The sequence below is a fragment of the Lotus japonicus genome, chromosome 1 (assembly GCF_012489685.1).
Source record: "Lotus japonicus ecotype B-129 chromosome 1, LjGifu_v1.2".
In the NCBI taxonomy this organism is placed as follows: Eukaryota; Viridiplantae; Streptophyta; class Magnoliopsida; order Fabales; family Fabaceae; genus Lotus; species Lotus japonicus.
Window position 1 is genome coordinate 46,495,938 of NC_080041.1, and position 17,182 is coordinate 46,513,119.

General features: G+C 33.7%; 1 long non-coding RNA gene across 2 annotated transcripts; it reads left to right on the top strand.

Moving 5' to 3' along the window:
- The first annotated feature begins 8,662 nt into the window (after positions 1 to 8,662).
- On the top strand, positions 8,663 to 12,277 carry LOC130734217 (uncharacterized). Of its 2 annotated transcripts, none has more exons than XR_009017861.1 (8): positions 8,663 to 9,018; positions 9,105 to 9,242; positions 9,860 to 9,928; positions 10,024 to 10,110; positions 10,198 to 10,314; positions 10,598 to 10,703; positions 11,281 to 11,331; positions 11,530 to 12,277. It is a non-coding gene; the product is annotated as an uncharacterized LOC130734217 (long non-coding RNA). The 2 variants fall into 2 exon arrangements; XR_009017841.1 differs by having other exon boundaries at positions 8,666 to 9,018; positions 9,144 to 9,242.
- Positions 12,278 to 17,182: the final 4,905 nt, after the last annotated feature.

Consider the following 17,182-nt stretch of genomic DNA (forward strand, 5'->3'; position numbering starts at 1 on the left):
AAATTTTATAAAGGTCGGTATTCTTTTTATTCAAAATTAATTATTCATTGCCCTCTATTTTAAGCATTAGACTTTCTTTCGAATCCTTTCTACTGCAAATTTTAGCACAATTTTCTCTTGACTTTTTCTACTTCCAGTTCTCTCATGAAAGTTGATGCATGCTTTGACTATACAATGAAGGAAACTATATGCTTTTCTAGATTCAGTTCACACCAAACAATTTGCTAAATCTCACTAATTCTATTTATGAAGAAAATACTCTTTTATATCATTTCTGGATCTCTCGAGCCAAAATCGCCACTAAATAGAGTTTACTTTTGGAATTTTGCAGGAGGCATTGGTATTAAGCGAAGTGCAGAATGATTGGTGGAAGTTATGTAGAGTTTACCATTCCTATTCCAAAGACCAATAAAGGTACTACAAAGTACAAATAAGTTGTTATACATAGAGTGGTTGGAATGAACAATATTTAGCAGCTTTCAGGATAAATCACTCACATTTATTGTCAAAAATAGTTAGTCTTACAGTTAATACAATTTCTTTTGAGTGTTTTCAGATGTAGAATCCATACGGCATTCGAGCTACCATTTCAGATAATGAGAGGGAGAAGGATATGAAGTTTGAATATTTGTGAGTCTTTATCACGCCCAAGAAAATAATTGAGCTGGATTTTTTTTGCAGGTATTGGTAATTTTGAATTTATAGGTAAATCAAATGTAAAACAAGCAATGAATTTTTTTTTTTGATAATCTTGGTCTCCCTTGATGAGTTTATAAACACGATTAGTAAGTACTCATGGGTAAGTTTAAATCTGATATCCTGCATTGCCTAAGGATGAAGTATTTAACTTTGCAGTTTTTATTGTAATTAGAATTTGTTTTATGAAACTGCAGACTCAGAGGCTTGAGACTCCATTAAAGTGATGCCAAACTGTTGAAGAATAAGCCAAGGCAGCAGTTGAGCCCAAGTGTTTGCTAACCAAAATCGTTGTGATGACTAAATTTTCTTTTGCGTATAGTGTATTGTAGTGCTTAAGATAGAAGAGAACTCTTAGAATCCCTCTTATGTGAGTGTAAGAAAGAGGAAGCTGCACCTATATATTTAAACAATTTTAGTCCTTTTACTTATTAATTGGTGTATACAAATTTTCAGATGGTTTTTTGTCTATAAATAATTGTTCAGGAATTTTTACTTATATGGATCATAATACTTTCAGCTCTAGCATTTTTTGGTGATGCTAGAAGATTCATATATAATCTATTTTTATTTTATTTTGTTCAAATTACAGGGCAAAAAGCTCCTACGGGAAAGAACATTTTAGCATGAAAATGCTTTAATGTCAAACATAATAAGAAAATAACATTTCATATATGATTTAAGTACATTGTTCATAGTTTTTCTAATGATTTTAGGAGTAAATATACGTAAAAATTATGTGAGATTTCACGAGGTCTGTGGTATTTCATTTGTGTTATGAAGTTGTTTTATTGAATGATTATCTTTGTTAGTTTCTTAATTCCATCAGGTAAGAATCTCAACAAATAGTGTTTTTAGCATGTCAAATTTGTATACACCAAGGTATTGATTCATGCCTCAAACACAAGAGAAAATTTCACTGTAAAAACACTAGAAAGATTTGTTCTGGGGATGCACACAATTTTCTACTGCTTATCCTTTTAAAGGGACAGTTCCTACCACTTGAGCTATCATACGGGGATATGAATTTCAATCAATGCAACAAAATTTTCAATTTAAGACTTTTTATCCACTTTACTCATCATTTCTGACTCTTCTATTTCATTTGTTGTTTATTATATTTTTAATAATCAATGAATTAATTGATGTATTATATACAATAAACATATTCCCCGTGCAACGCGCGGGAAAAAACACTAGTAAATTTGATTACATTTTATTGATTTTAATTTCAGTAATTAAAAAATTATTCAAATTGTTAAACTTGCACATTAGATGGCATTTAAAAATTTATTTTTGTTGATTTACTTTCAAATTTTACAGGTTTCTTAAATGAGTTTAATTGTCATTTCAAATAAATACCAAAAAAAAAGTTGTAAGTTTGAGATGGAACATTCTATCACAAAATTTATGACGGAACAAGTTTGTAATTGAAAGTCATCCGTAACAAAAGTAGTCACGGATTTGAGACGAAATTTGTCCGTCACTGTTTATTAACGAAATTTGTCCGTCACTAATTAGTTACGGATAGTTACAACAACACTTCAAAGATTTTAGTGACAGCCTTTAATTATTTGTTATGGATAGTTTTCGTCACTAGCTAGTTTGTTACAAACCATAAATTCCGTCACAAATGGTTAGCAATGGGACAAATTTCGGTCACAATGGTTGATATTCGGTCATAAATTTCGCCACAAACATGCTTTGTGACGGAATGTATAACACATTTGTCTGTCACTGATTCTGTTTCTTTTAGTAGTGCCAGAGAAAAATAATTAATAATGTTAAGTATGAAAAAATAATATCATATATTTGTAGAATTTGAAAACTTGCAATAGTATGAATAGTTGTGAGGCAATATATATTCCCACACAACAATATATTTCTGGATTTGTCACTAAGTAGTCGGCATGAATTGTGCAATGAAAACAACTTATATGGAATCAGTAAGGAAGTCTGTTTGGATGCGGATTGAAGTGTTCTTATTGGAGCTTATCAACTAGAAACGCACTAGATAAGCTCCAATAAGTGCTATTTGACCCACATCTAAACATATTGTATGTAAAACTAGACTTCCTTTCAGCTTGTAACTAGTTTATCATTCTTGTAACATATTGTAAGCCACCAATACTGGAATAAACAATGAATAACTTCATATGTCACAGCATCAAACGAATTGTTTCTATTTGCTTTAAATTCAAATGTAAATGAAATATCGGCTGCTTCTATTTGTTTTTGTTGCTTAATTCTTATTGAGTGTTCTTGCTTGGGTTGAGCAGGCTACTATCCCAATATGTCAAAGCATCAAACGAATTGTTTCTATTTTCTTTAATATCAAATGTAAATGAAATAACGGCTGCTTCTATTTGTTTATGTTAGCTTAATTCTTATTTAGTGTTCTTGCTTGGGTTGAGCATGCTACTGTCCCAATATGTCAAAACATCAAACGATCTTTTTCTATTTGCTTCAAATTCAAATGTAAATGAAATATCGATTGCTTCTATTTGATTCTATTTCTTAAGTCTTATTGAGTGTTCATGCTTGGGTTGAGCAGGCTACTGTCAAAATGTAAAACTTTCAACAGTATCGCCATATTCAGGCCCCTGGATGGTCACTAGCGTGGACATGGGCTAGAAAGGAAGTAATTTGGAACATGGTGGAAGACCAAACCACAGAGAAAGGAGATCGGTCAAATCGGGAATTGGATCTTTTAGAACTAATAATAAAATTCAGAATTTGAGAAAAGATTAAACATTCATCAAAGCACCATCTATGATTAGTTCTATAAGATTAAGAAATAGGCCAAAGTGGCCATGACTGTACTTAGTAAAGATGATACAAGTTTTGAACATGCATTGGGCAGCCAAGGATCGACATTTGGATGTGACATTACACACTCATGTCTACGGTGATGAGTGTGTAATGTCGCATCCAGATGTCTATCCTAGGCTGCCCAATGTATGTTCAAAACTTGTATCATCTTTCCTAAGTATAGTCATGGCCATTTTAGCATATTTCTTAATCTTGTAGAACTAATCATAGATGGTGCTTGGGTGAATGTTTAATCTTTTCCCAAATTCTGAATTTTATTATTAGTTCTAAAAGATCCAGTTCCCGATTTGACCGGTCTCCTTGCTTGTAGTTTGGCCTCCCACCATGTTCCAAATTGCTTTCTTTCTAGCCCATATCCACGCTAGTGACCATCCAAGGGCCTAAATATGACGATACTGTTGAAAGTTTTACATTTTGACAGTAGCCTACTCAACCCAAGCATGAACACTCAATGAGAATTAAGAAACAGAAACAAATAGAAGTAGCCGATATTTCATTTTACATTTGAATTTAAAGCAAATAGAAACAACTCGTTTGATGTTTTGACATATATATTGGGACAGTAGCATGCTCAACCTAAGTGACTTGTAATCTCCTTTAACAAATCAGTTACAATTATGTTAGAGATTAATAAAGTTAGTTATCTAGTGCTTTTCTAGTTCATAATCCGTATAGGTTCCATATATTTAGTTATTTTCATTGCACAAGTCATACCCACTCTTAATGTTTTTCCTAGAACTTCATCACATTAAGGAAGTTCTGGTCACTTACAATATAGTCATTAGAAGTCCACGCATTGAAATCCTATTTGATATTGTTATATTGGCAGTTGAATTAAATGCATCATAGGCATCTGTACATGAATCAGCAGGGAAAATTAGTCAATTAAAAATTGTGAGTAATATTCAATTCAAAAGTTTTCAATAAATTAAAAGAGACAATTTTTTTAGAAAATGAGAGGGAACTCATTATTTACTCAGTGATATAGGAACAGAACTAGAACCCAGAAAGCAAACACTACAAAAAAAATTGCGACACTTTTAGTGACGGCATTAAAAGTGTGGGTATAAATATCATATACCTATAGAAATATTGTAAACCGTGGGTATAAGTATTGTATACCTATGGGTACTTCTTTCCGTCAGTAATTGTTTTAGTGACAGAACTAAAACTATGAGTACAGAGATGATATACCTACAAAAAAAATTATTTTGTCACAAGATGTTTTACGTTTTTTTGGCAATTCCGTCTCTCAAGTTTCATTTACCTCTCATGAGCCGTTCTTTCTCTTCCCAGGCACGACTCATATGTTTATCCCTTGTTCCTCTCGAAGCTTGTTTCTCAAACGTGTTTCCTGAACCCTTCAGTTCTTGTCAATACTTTCATTGCTCCTGGCCTCACCGCCTAACGCCGCGTGAAACGTCCCTTTATCGTTTAAGCATTAGAGATCTGAGATCTCCAGGTTTCAAGCAGCGGTCTCCAGCGACCGTCGGCATCTTCATCTTCGTCAGTTTGAGTCTTTGGCTGCTGAGCTTGGAAGCCCTTTCGCACAATGCTATTTGGGGAAGAGATGGAAAATGCTTGGTACAAACTATGATGAAAAATTTAAGTGTTGTGGGTCTTGATTATGAATTTAGATTCTTGAGAATAACTTAATTCTAAATGCTGATGCGGTGTTGTTATGGTCTTGCCTGAATGCTGATGCAGGACCACAAAAATCCATATTATATAGAAATGGTGTAAGGAATCCTATCTACAACGTAACGAGCTCGTGGAACAGGTTGCACAGAATGTGAGTTTCTATATGTTGTGTTGTGTCAGAATTGGCAATATATGGTTAACTAGTATAAATAATATGGATTTGAATTATTGATATTTTTTAAAATGTAGTTACTAGTTAGCATCGATAAGATTGATTGTGGAGTGTGAAATTTCAACGGTTAGTGCGTTTTTTAGCATTTGAGAGCATCTTTATGTGAATCATTTGGATGATGATAAAGATCACCTTTGTGATAGATAGACTCAGTTAGAGGGAGCATACTGCATACCTTAAAGTCATATTTTTGCTGAGATTAATTTCTATTTTGCAGGTTTAGTTTCTCAACAATATTTTTCTCACGCGGTAAGTACCTATATTTTCATTCACATCTCTTTATATCACATCTCTTTAAAGTATGAAAGAACTTCCCAGAACATAGATTTGAGATCCATTAGTTGTTATTTTTTACCTGTAGAAGTGAACGGGGAGCAAAAGATTCGGTTATGACTGAGCCACATTGTTATCTTCTTGGCCAAAGAAAGAGTCCAATTGGTAGCACTGGCTAAGATCAAATTACCAGACATCATCAAAACCAAAGAATTCACAAATTCGAAAAAAGAAAAGGGAGATTTTGGAGACCTGCTTTGTGAATCTTTGAGATGAACCGCTACTTCATCGTGTGGAGAATGAAAATCTTGGTCGAGCACAGAGATACACGCACGCGTTTGTTGGTGAGATTTCGTGAGAAAGGAAGGGTCTGACCCTGACCTTGGAAATTGAAATGGAGAGTTTGTGCAGCTGAGACTTGAGATAGTTTGATTTAATGTGAAGTGAGATCCAAGAGAGTAAGAGAAGAAGAGGTTTTTAAATGCACCTGACCGTTGCTTTTAAGGTGGTGGTTGTGTTGCTGGAAAGTGGTGGGGGAAGATGAGTCATGAAGAGAACAAATGGGGATGAATGAAACTGATGAAGGTTGAAGCAACATTCTCATGTTGTTGCATCTTTATATTGAAGGAGAAGCTATGTGGTCCTTTTAACATTGTGACAATGACCGTTCCATTAATTCTCATGTCTCTTTTTTTTCCTTTTTGTTCTGAATGTCCTTTTTCTGTGTAATCTTTACTTTACTCCAAGCATCTTCAAGTATGTCACGTCCATGTACTCTGACAACAAGAATTTGTTCTTTTTCGTTGTCCTTTTCTTTTTTCTTCTTTTTTTACATTTTAATTAATAACAATATTAATAAAAGTAATTCAATGAAAAAAGAAATAAACCCAGAAAAGTTATATTCACATCAAGTTAAAATAAAAAGAAAAATTATGTTTCAAAAGAAAAATTAAAATCGAGAGTAAGCTAAAAAAAAAAAAAAAAAAGGAGTCAATACAATTGGGTACTTGGGTACTGATATGTTGGAATCTGACACTTTTTTTTTACGGAATCTGATACCCTTTATTATTACTACGAACATCAATATGTCTATAAAAAAACTACGAACATCAATATGTCTTTATTGTTATGCATGTAACTAGAAACAAAGTATTAATGTTGTAATCTGATACCCATATTGCTACTAATATCGTTAAAATTTGGCTTAATTTATCATGGTTTACTCAACTTAAAGAACTGAAAGAGAAAAGGAGCTCTCAACTCTCTAGCTAGTAATTAACATGAATTGATGTTCAAGTGAGCACTATGGGGAGCTGTTTTAAATATTATTAGGTTGTCTCCAGAAATAAATTAAAAGGACTATATATAAAACGAAAAAAAAAGAGGTTAAATAGAATCCAAATAAAAATATTTTCTTCACCACTTTGATTGAGTTTTTAGTTTAGCTTAAAAAACACAACGACTTTTAGTGCATTTTTATAAAATACTCTAATCATTTTTTTATCCCCTATTTAAATAGATGATTTAAATGATATTTAGTTGGAGAGAATATTTCGTTAGCATTTTTTTGGATGAGGTCAACTTTTTAGAGGGTATGAGGTAGAATATAAACTAGAAAAGAATATGGTGAAATGTTATTCTATAAAGTTGAGAGATGTAAGTGTATTTTACGACTGCGTTTAACCTGCTCCATTTAATTAGGTGGTGTAGTGATACACCATTAAATTCTTGTGTGAAAATACTAGGTTATCCTTGTCTTCTACCTTCCAACTCTGGTTTTGCAGCTCTCACTCCTTCATCTTTATTTCGATCAAATGCTCTAATTACTGTAACTGTTTATCAATTGATTTGCTCTTTCACCATATGAGATCTGAATTTTCATATTCACCACTAATTTACCAAATAAAAACTGAGAAATTTGAGTTTTCTTATTATTATTTTCACATCATACCAAATCTCATCTCCTTCTCTTTCACCCAATCTCATTCAATTGACTTCTTGGAAGTTCTCTGAATGGGTCAACGAACCTGGGAATTGTTTTGGGGTTTTGTAGGCATTGTCCTTTGGTAGGCTGATTGGGTTTCTATCTATTTTGTTCTCTTCTTTTACTGGTTCTGCCCAGTTTTCTTGTATCTGTTTTTTGCTCTTGGGTATGGTTTATAGTTTATACCCCCTTATAATAAAGTATTGCTTATCCAAAGAAAAAAAAAAACCAATCAGCCGCCGCCGCCAAAGAAAAGGGCGGTGGAAGGAAAGACGGCGATGGAGTTGTGGAAAGCGAAATCGATGGGGAGAAATTATCACCCACCACTGCTTAAGCTGCTGTCACTTTCGCCACCGCCGCCGCCCTCCCTCCGCAGCACCGCTGATGAAGTTCTTCAGGCTATTTTTCATTTTATTATTATAGGGTATGAATGTAATTTAAACAAATTATCTATCTTCAATCTCTACCGTTTAATTCTTTAATATTATATCATGTGGTTACATTTTGTGGTGTACAGATACACTACCAAATTGAATGGTGCAGGTTATACGCACCCGTATTTTACGTAGTCTCCACATTATCATTTATTTAATTATCAGTACGATCTAATGCTCCATTTTGGTGTGAAAGTTGAGAAAACAAGGTCTAATTTACTACAGATTTTTTTTTGAAATTAATTAAGACTAATCGATCAAAGATACTTACGTAAAGTAGGTAGTTTTTTTTTAAAGGCCAAAAATAATGAATAGAATAAATAATAGCAACACTAAGGGGTGTACCAACAATACAAAAGCTTCTTCTTTTTCACATGACTTGTGGTGTACCAACTAAAAAATTGCAAAGTCTAAATAAAGATTTTTTCTAGAATGAAGTCTAATTAAAGATACTTACGTAACGTTAAAAAAAAGATACTTAGGTTGTATAACTATACATACCTATATAGCTGTGATCACAAATAAGGTTTTTCTTTTTCATATAACTCACTACAAGAAAATTGGCATTTAGCGACGGACATTCTGCGGCGGTTACGCATAAACCGCCGCAAAATGTAAACTTGAGGCGTTTTTTCAGGCGGTTAAGCAAGCCGCCGCAGTTTTCGTACAATTTGCGGCGGGTTTTGTTTCAATTAGTGGCGGTTTGCTTGACATTTGTGGCGGTTATTTCAGGGGCGGTTCAACCAGGCGCCGCAGAATGATTAAATTAGAAAACCTAAAATTAAATCCCTCACCTCATATCGCGTTTCCAGATCGCGTTTTTTCACTCTCCTCTACCTCACTTCACGTTGAACCTCTCTCAGCCTCTCTCTCAGATCGCGATTCCTTGACTCCTTCTCAGCGATGGCGAACTCCATGGCTTGAAGGTAAGCCCTTCGTCCTGGGTTTGGTTTCTTAGATTTCTTCCACTGCAATTTGATCGTTTGGTTTCTTCGATTTCTCACGATTTCAGGTTTGTGATTTGGATCTGTTTGTTTTGGTTATGAATTAGGGCTCGAATTTCTCTTGTTTTGGTAAAATCGAGTGGGTTCCTGGGTTTGGTTTCTTCGATTTCTTCCACTGTGCACGCTCTGCTTCAGATCCAAACAAGGTGAGCCCTCTCTGCTTCGATTTCTTCCATTCGTTCAAATTGAAGATGATTTTGATTTTGGATTTTGTTTACTTTATTGTGTGATAACCCTGTTGTTGATTCTTTGAATAATTGGAGGATCTCTTGCTGCTAAAATTGGCAAAGCTGGTGTGGTTTCTTACTGATTTTCATTTTATAGCTTGAGACTTGACACTATTTGATCCTTTGATTGGCAATTTTTCCTATTTCCAAGTTGTCATTTGATATGCAATGCATCCAAATTTCAATAGGATTTTTTAGCTTTATCCTGTCAAAAAATTGACATTGGGATTGAATGAGATTTTGCATAAAGGGTGTCTGGATGTGTGAAACCTATGTATAAGCTCTTATGGCAGATAAATTCAGTTTATTAGTATGAACTGTGTGGCTTTGGTATTGAGAGTATAACTTTATCCCATTTTACATATGAGGACTGATTGGGAGTTGTAAATATATATTGAACTCAATGCATGCAAAACATGCTGTAAAGTACTAACATGTTCAAGACTATGAGTTGTTAAAAGGAAACTTATATTCCTAATCTATTTCACTTGGCATCAGACTACCTCTATTCCTAATCTTTGGATGCTGTTGTGCAGATCAGTAATTTTGAGTATCTTATGCAACTCAATACACTGGCTGGGCCTAGTTATAATGATATAACGCAGGTTGTCTTTTTTCTTAGTGTATTGCTTTCTATCATTGATCTCTTCAATCATATCTTCATGTTATTTATTTCATCATTATTATTTCTTTTTAGCAGTATCCTGTTTTTCCCTAGATTCTTTCTGATTACAGTTCAGAGAGTTTGGATCTTTCAAATCCTTCTTCTTATCGAGATCTTTCAAAGGTTCATGAATGTTGCTTTAGTCAGTTCAAAGGAAAAAGTTTTTGTTTTTTGTTTTGTTTAATAATCAATGCTTTTGATATGATTCAGCCTGTTGGTGCACTGAACCCAGATCGTCTGAAAAAATTTCATGAGAGATATGCTAGCTTTGATGATCCAGTTATCCCCAAATTCCATTATGGATCACACTACTCAAGTGCAGGAACAGTAGGTCCCCCCCCCTTTTCCTCGTGCATTTTTTTATAAGAAATATCTTGTATCATTTTTGGTTATGTAGTAGCTTGTTAGAATTCAAGCAAGTACTGCATAGGACTCTTGATACAATCAGCGATTTCTCACGATTAAATCAGCGAATTCAAGCAAGTACTGCATAGGACTCTTAATCTGGTACGATTGCGTTGTACCAGATTTGATGGTTTGGTTTCTTCGATTTCTCACGATTAAATCAGCGATTTCAGGTTTGTGATTTGGATGTGTTTGTTTTGGTTAGGAATTAGGGCTCAAATTTCTCCAGTTTTGGCAAAATTGAGTGGTTTCCTGGGTTTGGTTTCTTTGATTTCTTCAACTGCGCACGCTCTGCTTCGGATCCAAACAAGGTGAGCCCTCTCTGCTTCGATTTCTTCCATTCGTTCAAATTGAAGATGATTACTGAAATATGCGTGTGCACGTTTCTCTCTGCTTGTTGTATGTTAGGAGTGGGTAGGGAACTGCTAAAGAATTTAGTTAGTTCAGATATAAGTTAGGAACAAATAGACAAGTTAGTTCGATAGAGGGGGTATCAATTAGATGGAGAAAAGGAGAATAAGGAGAGAAAATAGGAAATGCAGAAAATTGGATCGTTTTGTGTAAGAGGAAACCCTTTTTGAAGTCAAGATCCTTGGAGGAGAGTTATTTCCTTGTACGTAATTACATGGAGCTTCAGTCCCTTCACTTCCACATGACTGTTGGATGTTCTCCATCTTAGATTTAGGGTAAGTGTGTGTAATGAAATTATTAGGAAAAGAAATGTAATGTACAAATGAAGAACCTAACTCATGGTGAACATGTGCCGAAACATATAAATGAAATTGGATGTGATACTGCTAGGTAAAGAGTACTTAAAAGTATTTTCTATTGATATTCTTTGATTTAAACAATCTGATTATGTGAAATATTTCAATTTTTCTGTTACAGGCAATAAAGGGACTGAGTGCTCTTAGAGGATTAGTGAAGCTGCAAGCACTGGTAAGTTCAATTACTACTGCCAACTAGGTTTCATGTCATTGCTTTGCTAGGGCTCAATTGCTTAAGCTTTGTTTCTAAGTTATTTAAATTTGAATTGGGGATAAATGCATGGTTTTCTTTCTATTGATTAATTGATATATTATACTCATAAGTAATATATAATTCAGGTGGCCTAATGTTAACTTTTTTCTCATTTAGATGGCTATTCAAAGTGTGGTTTCAGCAAGAGAAAGCAGATTAAGCACGAAGGGTCGTCAAGGGGGTGACTATACTCCAATCAGGTTTTCAATATAGTTTTTCCTAGTTTTTTTGTATAAATAATTTCTGTTATTAGCTCTACTTTGTTGGAAGCCATGTTTGATGGAGTGAGTTTGAAATGTTAAGTATGTTGTTTATTTATCACCTCACTGCTAAGGAGGGCCTTCATAGATATTGATTGTCTTTGTGGTCTTTGGAGTTGAAATCAAATAGGTGATGACCATTCTCTCTGCTCTTGTTGGCTGGACTGCTCCGAATCTGGTGAGAATTCTATGTTGCTGGTTTAGATTCACAATTCTCATAATTATTTGTTTATTCTTAGATCCTTAAGAGATCCTGTTCTGTGCTATATATATTGAGATAAGATATTTTCCTGGTAGATCTATTTTTCAAGCAAATGTTAATTGTATTGGGTTGGGGTGATTTTTGTGTAGAACTGTGATGTTAGTATGTTCACCACTTGCCTTCTGCAGTTATTCTTTATAGCTTACACCGACTTTATTTAGAATTCAATGTATGTATGGTTTCTTGGTGATAAAGTTATGGCTCAAACTCGAGTTTGGTTTTGTAGCGTGGTGATTGTACAGTATAAGGACGTGTTATGTGACATCAATGAATGTGTTTTTGGTAGACAGGAAGTTTGTAGGATCATGTGGATGCGAAAGAGATGAAAAAAAAAAATTAGCATTTCGTGGCGGTTAGAACCGCTGAAGAATAGAGGCGAAATGAAGTACACGCATTGCGGCGGTTTAAAACCGCCGCTCATTCCTGCGGCGGTTATTCCAACGCTTGGCTATAAGCGCCGCAGAACACCTCCCGACGCTCGTAACTGCGGCGCTCTAGCAAACGCCTCAACATACATTTTGCGGCGGTTTTAACCGCCGCAAATTTCTCCTAGAACCGCTGCAAAATACTGAATTTTTTGTAGTGACTTGTGGTGTACTGACTAAAATAAAACAGAAATTTAATGGTTTATAATTTTTATTACTCAAGTTGTTTCTCACTCTTAGTTTATTCTGATATTTTTTTTATAGATATTAGTTGTTAATTGTTAGTAAATTAGTTCATTCGCCAATGTTTGAACCCGCATTTTCACCTTGCAAATCTCTTCATTTCCCTTAACTCACTAAGCTAAGTGAGCTACCCTTCCTCCTAGTTTTTTATGAAATTGATAATCATAGCAATAAAAAAAAATATTTATTATATTTTGATATCGAACAGATAATATTCTAGAATGTTATTTGAATGAATATTGAGTATGATTAAATGCTAGTAGAATTAATGATTAATTAAGATGAAATCCATCAAAACTTTTTGTAATGAGTTTGAGCTCTAGTAAAGACATTGGCGAAGGGTATTAAAATGAATGACGAAAGGAGTTTCTTAAATCATTGTGGAACCTTATTAAAATTTGACAATATATACTACTTTAGGGTCTGTTTAGTATGTTGTATAGTCTTGATAAAAATTTGATACTATATACAACGTTTGGTCATACACCATATATATAACTTTTATTTTTTTATATTAATATAAACATATATTTCGTGAAATTATTGTTTATATTTCGTGAAATAATGAATAATGATTTGTTGGTTTTTTACGGTTATCTTTGAAGAGAGTGTAAAACTCTATTATTACTTTTGCTTCTTCATTAATACACCATTTCCTCTTTAAATATCAAAAAAGTAAAATATAAGACCAGCAAGTAGAAAAGAAATCAAACTCTAATGTCCTTTAATTTGAGATATCTAGTATGTGAATAAAGGGCTTTCTTCGGAGACTGAGATGCGATTACCAGTGGAAGGGCCTCTTTCTCTGCATATCAGATGGAAAAGGGAGAAAAAATAAAAATAAAAGATAATCACGGCTAAAAGAAACAGAAGAGTGACAAATGAGTGTAACCAAAATCCCTTTGTTTTATTTTTTTTGAATGACCAGCCCACAAGCATCATGTCATTTTCATCATGACTGTCCATTTTTTTTCCAAACGCAGCTCTCCTTTAATATCAAACAATTTCTCAACCTCATCTATATGAGAATATGAGATTATGATAATAGCCACTCAATGTGGTCAAGTCCATTGCACGACAAACAGCAACATCTTCCATTTGCACCTTCTAAAATAATAGTTAGCGTCCCTTACTATATGATAGAAATTATCCCTAAAAATATATATTAAACTTGTATTATGAGGGAAAAGTTCAAGACTGTTACACTTAAGGCTCCAACCAACCAATGACCTCAATTTTTAAATTATAACAAATGGTGAGAATCCTAGGCCCACTATGTTACCACACTCGACTTTACAAGACCGTATACTTGTTTTCTTTTTTGCCAATTTTATGTAAAAATGCATGTTTGGTGAAAAATGCTGGATGATGTGTGTTTCTACTATAAATATGATAGTCTAGTCATCAAGGGCCTTTTTTGCCAACTTTGTTTAAAATTCTGATATCACCCAAACGGACAAACCTACAAAGAGAGCATCTTCCTTATAATCAGGTACGTAGGTGAGTCCTTAAAAATGAGGGTGAAAATTTCAGGAATAGGATGTTGAAATATTTTCAGCTTTAATATTAGAAAAGCAGAAGCAATAAAACAGGATTGTGCAAGGAACCAAGTATAGTGCAAGGAATCGTAATTCCATTGCAAAAGGTAATATGATAGTAACTCAAATTAAAGGACACAGTAGCATCGATTCCCAAAACTAATTTACTTTAATATTTGCTTTTCCTTTTATAAAAAGAGAGTACCACGTAACCTAAGGCTCGGGCCAGCTTTGTACCTGATGGAAGGTAGTGTCTTGGAAGGTGCCTAGGAGGCTAGGATACAGAAGTGGTGAATTGAAGGAGCAATGGTTCCTACAAAGGAGGGATGAATAGGCTTTGGAAAAAGATATATTTTGTGCGGTCTTTACTTTCCCCTGTTGCTTGCTTTATGCCTATTTGCAAGTTTACTGTTGTACTCTTTCCTCTATTTTTCATTCGCACCCCTTTTAATAGTAATAAATGCATTTGTTAGCCTATAAAAAAAGGGGTTGTCTAATTAACCCATGATGAAAATTGGGTTGAATCACTCATTGCATAGGTGCACCAATCATATTGTAACATGTATTTTTATATTATCCACCTCACTTAATTAATATCTTTTATTTTACATTTTCGTAATATTTAATTTATTAAATAATTCAATTGCAAAATAAACCTATAATTTTAGATAATAGCATATAACTCCTTTCTAAAAAAACCCAAATCCCAAATTCTCATTTTCTTTCAAGCTCATCTTACGATTCTCTCAAATGCAAAACCAGATGCATAGACAGTCCCTCTGCATAGAGGACAAATTGAGTTAGACAGTAACCGTGTGTATATGCAAGGATGTGAAATTTATGGTTGCAGATTGGGAGCAATCTCATCTTGTCCTGTTGCAAGAACTCACGGTGGCAAACTGCTCAATCAAATGGCTCTTTCAAGCCTATTATCTCTTTGTAATAGAAGACTGGGAGGGCATCTATAAAAGCCTGATCCAGACCTGAATTATGGAGATGGAAGAGGCTCAGCAACTGTCTCTGGTATGCATCAGATTCAGAGAAGAAAGCGTGAAAGAAAATGGGGATTGGAGTTTTTTTAGAAAGGATTCTTATGCTATTATTTTTTATAGGTTCATTTTGCAATTGAATTATTTAATAAATTAATATTACGAAAAATGTAAAATAAAAAAGATTAATTAACTGAGGTGGATAATATAAAAACACATGTTGCAATATGATTGGTGCACCTATGTAATGGGTGATTTAACCCAATTTTCATCATGGATTATTTAGACAACCCCATAAAAAAAACCACATACTAAGTTACCTAAGGCTTCAACTGAAGAATTGCATGCCTTATGGTCACATGATTGTGTCTTTTTTTTTTCTCAAAGCAGATATATGATGATATGCTCCGGTGGCGGAACCAGAAATTTTGGGAAACTGGGGCAAATTTATTATTGAGTACCTAAATTTTGTCTTACCTTATATATTTTGCCTTTTCTCTAATTTTTTTTGGCCAAAAAACTTACTTGGTCCAAAGAAATATTTTCTATTTTTTGTTTGAGACCAAGCCTGGTGGTGGATCCGCCACTGATCTGCTCTCTACATAGCAAGTATAGAGTCTCATATGAGTCAATTAAGCAACGGTTGTTTAGTTAGTTCTTTTTTTTTATTAAAAAACAATTTTTTCTCTCCTGCATTAACAATTTATTATCTCTTGTATTAAGTGGAAATAAAAATATAAAAATATAAATTGGTTATGGAAAAATTTAAGTACTACTACAATTGAAGTAAAATCGGTAACATATGTTTAAGAAGTGCTTACATCCTAAGTAACATTTTGGACCCGCAAAAATAGACACATGAGAATCGGATCCTTTATGGTATCATTTTTTTGGGTACAAAAACTACAAATGGAAGAACCTTTATGCTATCATTTATTCATTCATTTTTTTTTGGTGCAAATGGCAGAGGCTACCTAAGTGCAGTAATTAAGTGGATCGTGATGCAAGGGATGTTAAAATATTAGAATTTACTGAGTGAGTAAGATGGAGAAATTTGATTGGGCCGTAAACCTTGCTATTTTGAGGAGGATGATTCTAACTCCAATCTTTTGTATCTATGGAGTTAACAGAGTTTTGAACATAATATGAGGAGCTTTAATTTGTCAAAAATAGATTCCTCATTTTCTCACAAAACTAGAGCAAATGGAAAATTGCAAGCATTATTTTAAAGGGTCATAACTTATGACCTAAGCATATTAGAACTTTACCATGTTAAATGTTCGATAACATTCTGCCAAACCAATTATATCAATAGGAATACTTTTAAAGTTTGCGCATTTAAAATTTTGATCATCCAAACGGCCAAACCTAAAAAAGTATAATCTTTATAATCAGGTAGGAGAGTCCTTTATAATGAGGGTGAAAATTTCAGGCATTGGGTGTCAAAATATTTTCAACTTTGATACCGGAAAAGCAAAAGCAAATAAAGCAGGATTCCCTATACCATTCAAAAACACCTAAAGAAGCAATTGTATAGTGCAAGGAATCGTGATTCTCTTCCAAAGGGTAATAAGATAGTAGTTCTCAAAGGACAGAAGCGCTTTATGCAGTCCATACACCTAGTGGGTGAACTATAAGTGATCACCACAAATTGGCTACTTGATCTTTTGGATAACTTGTTGATCATTGGTCACAACAACATAGATTTAAACTGTGTTTGGTTGGGGAAGAAAGGAAAGGAAAGGAAAGTGGAAGGAAAGGAGGAGAAAAGAAAGGAAGAGAAAGCAAAAGTGAGAGAAATTCTTAAGTTGTTTGATTGGATGGAAATGGAAGAAAAGAATAGGAGGAAAGAAAACTGTAATTTTGTAAGATGACTTTTTTGCCCCTGCTTAAAAACTAATAATTCTTATAATTTTAAAACTTCTAGTGCCATATAAAAAAATTCCAGCACAAATTTGCAATGTTATTTTTAATTTTAATAAAAAAACTCAAATAATTTTACACAATGCTTTTCTACTATTAAGATTTTTATTATGAAATTAAAGTGGCTAAA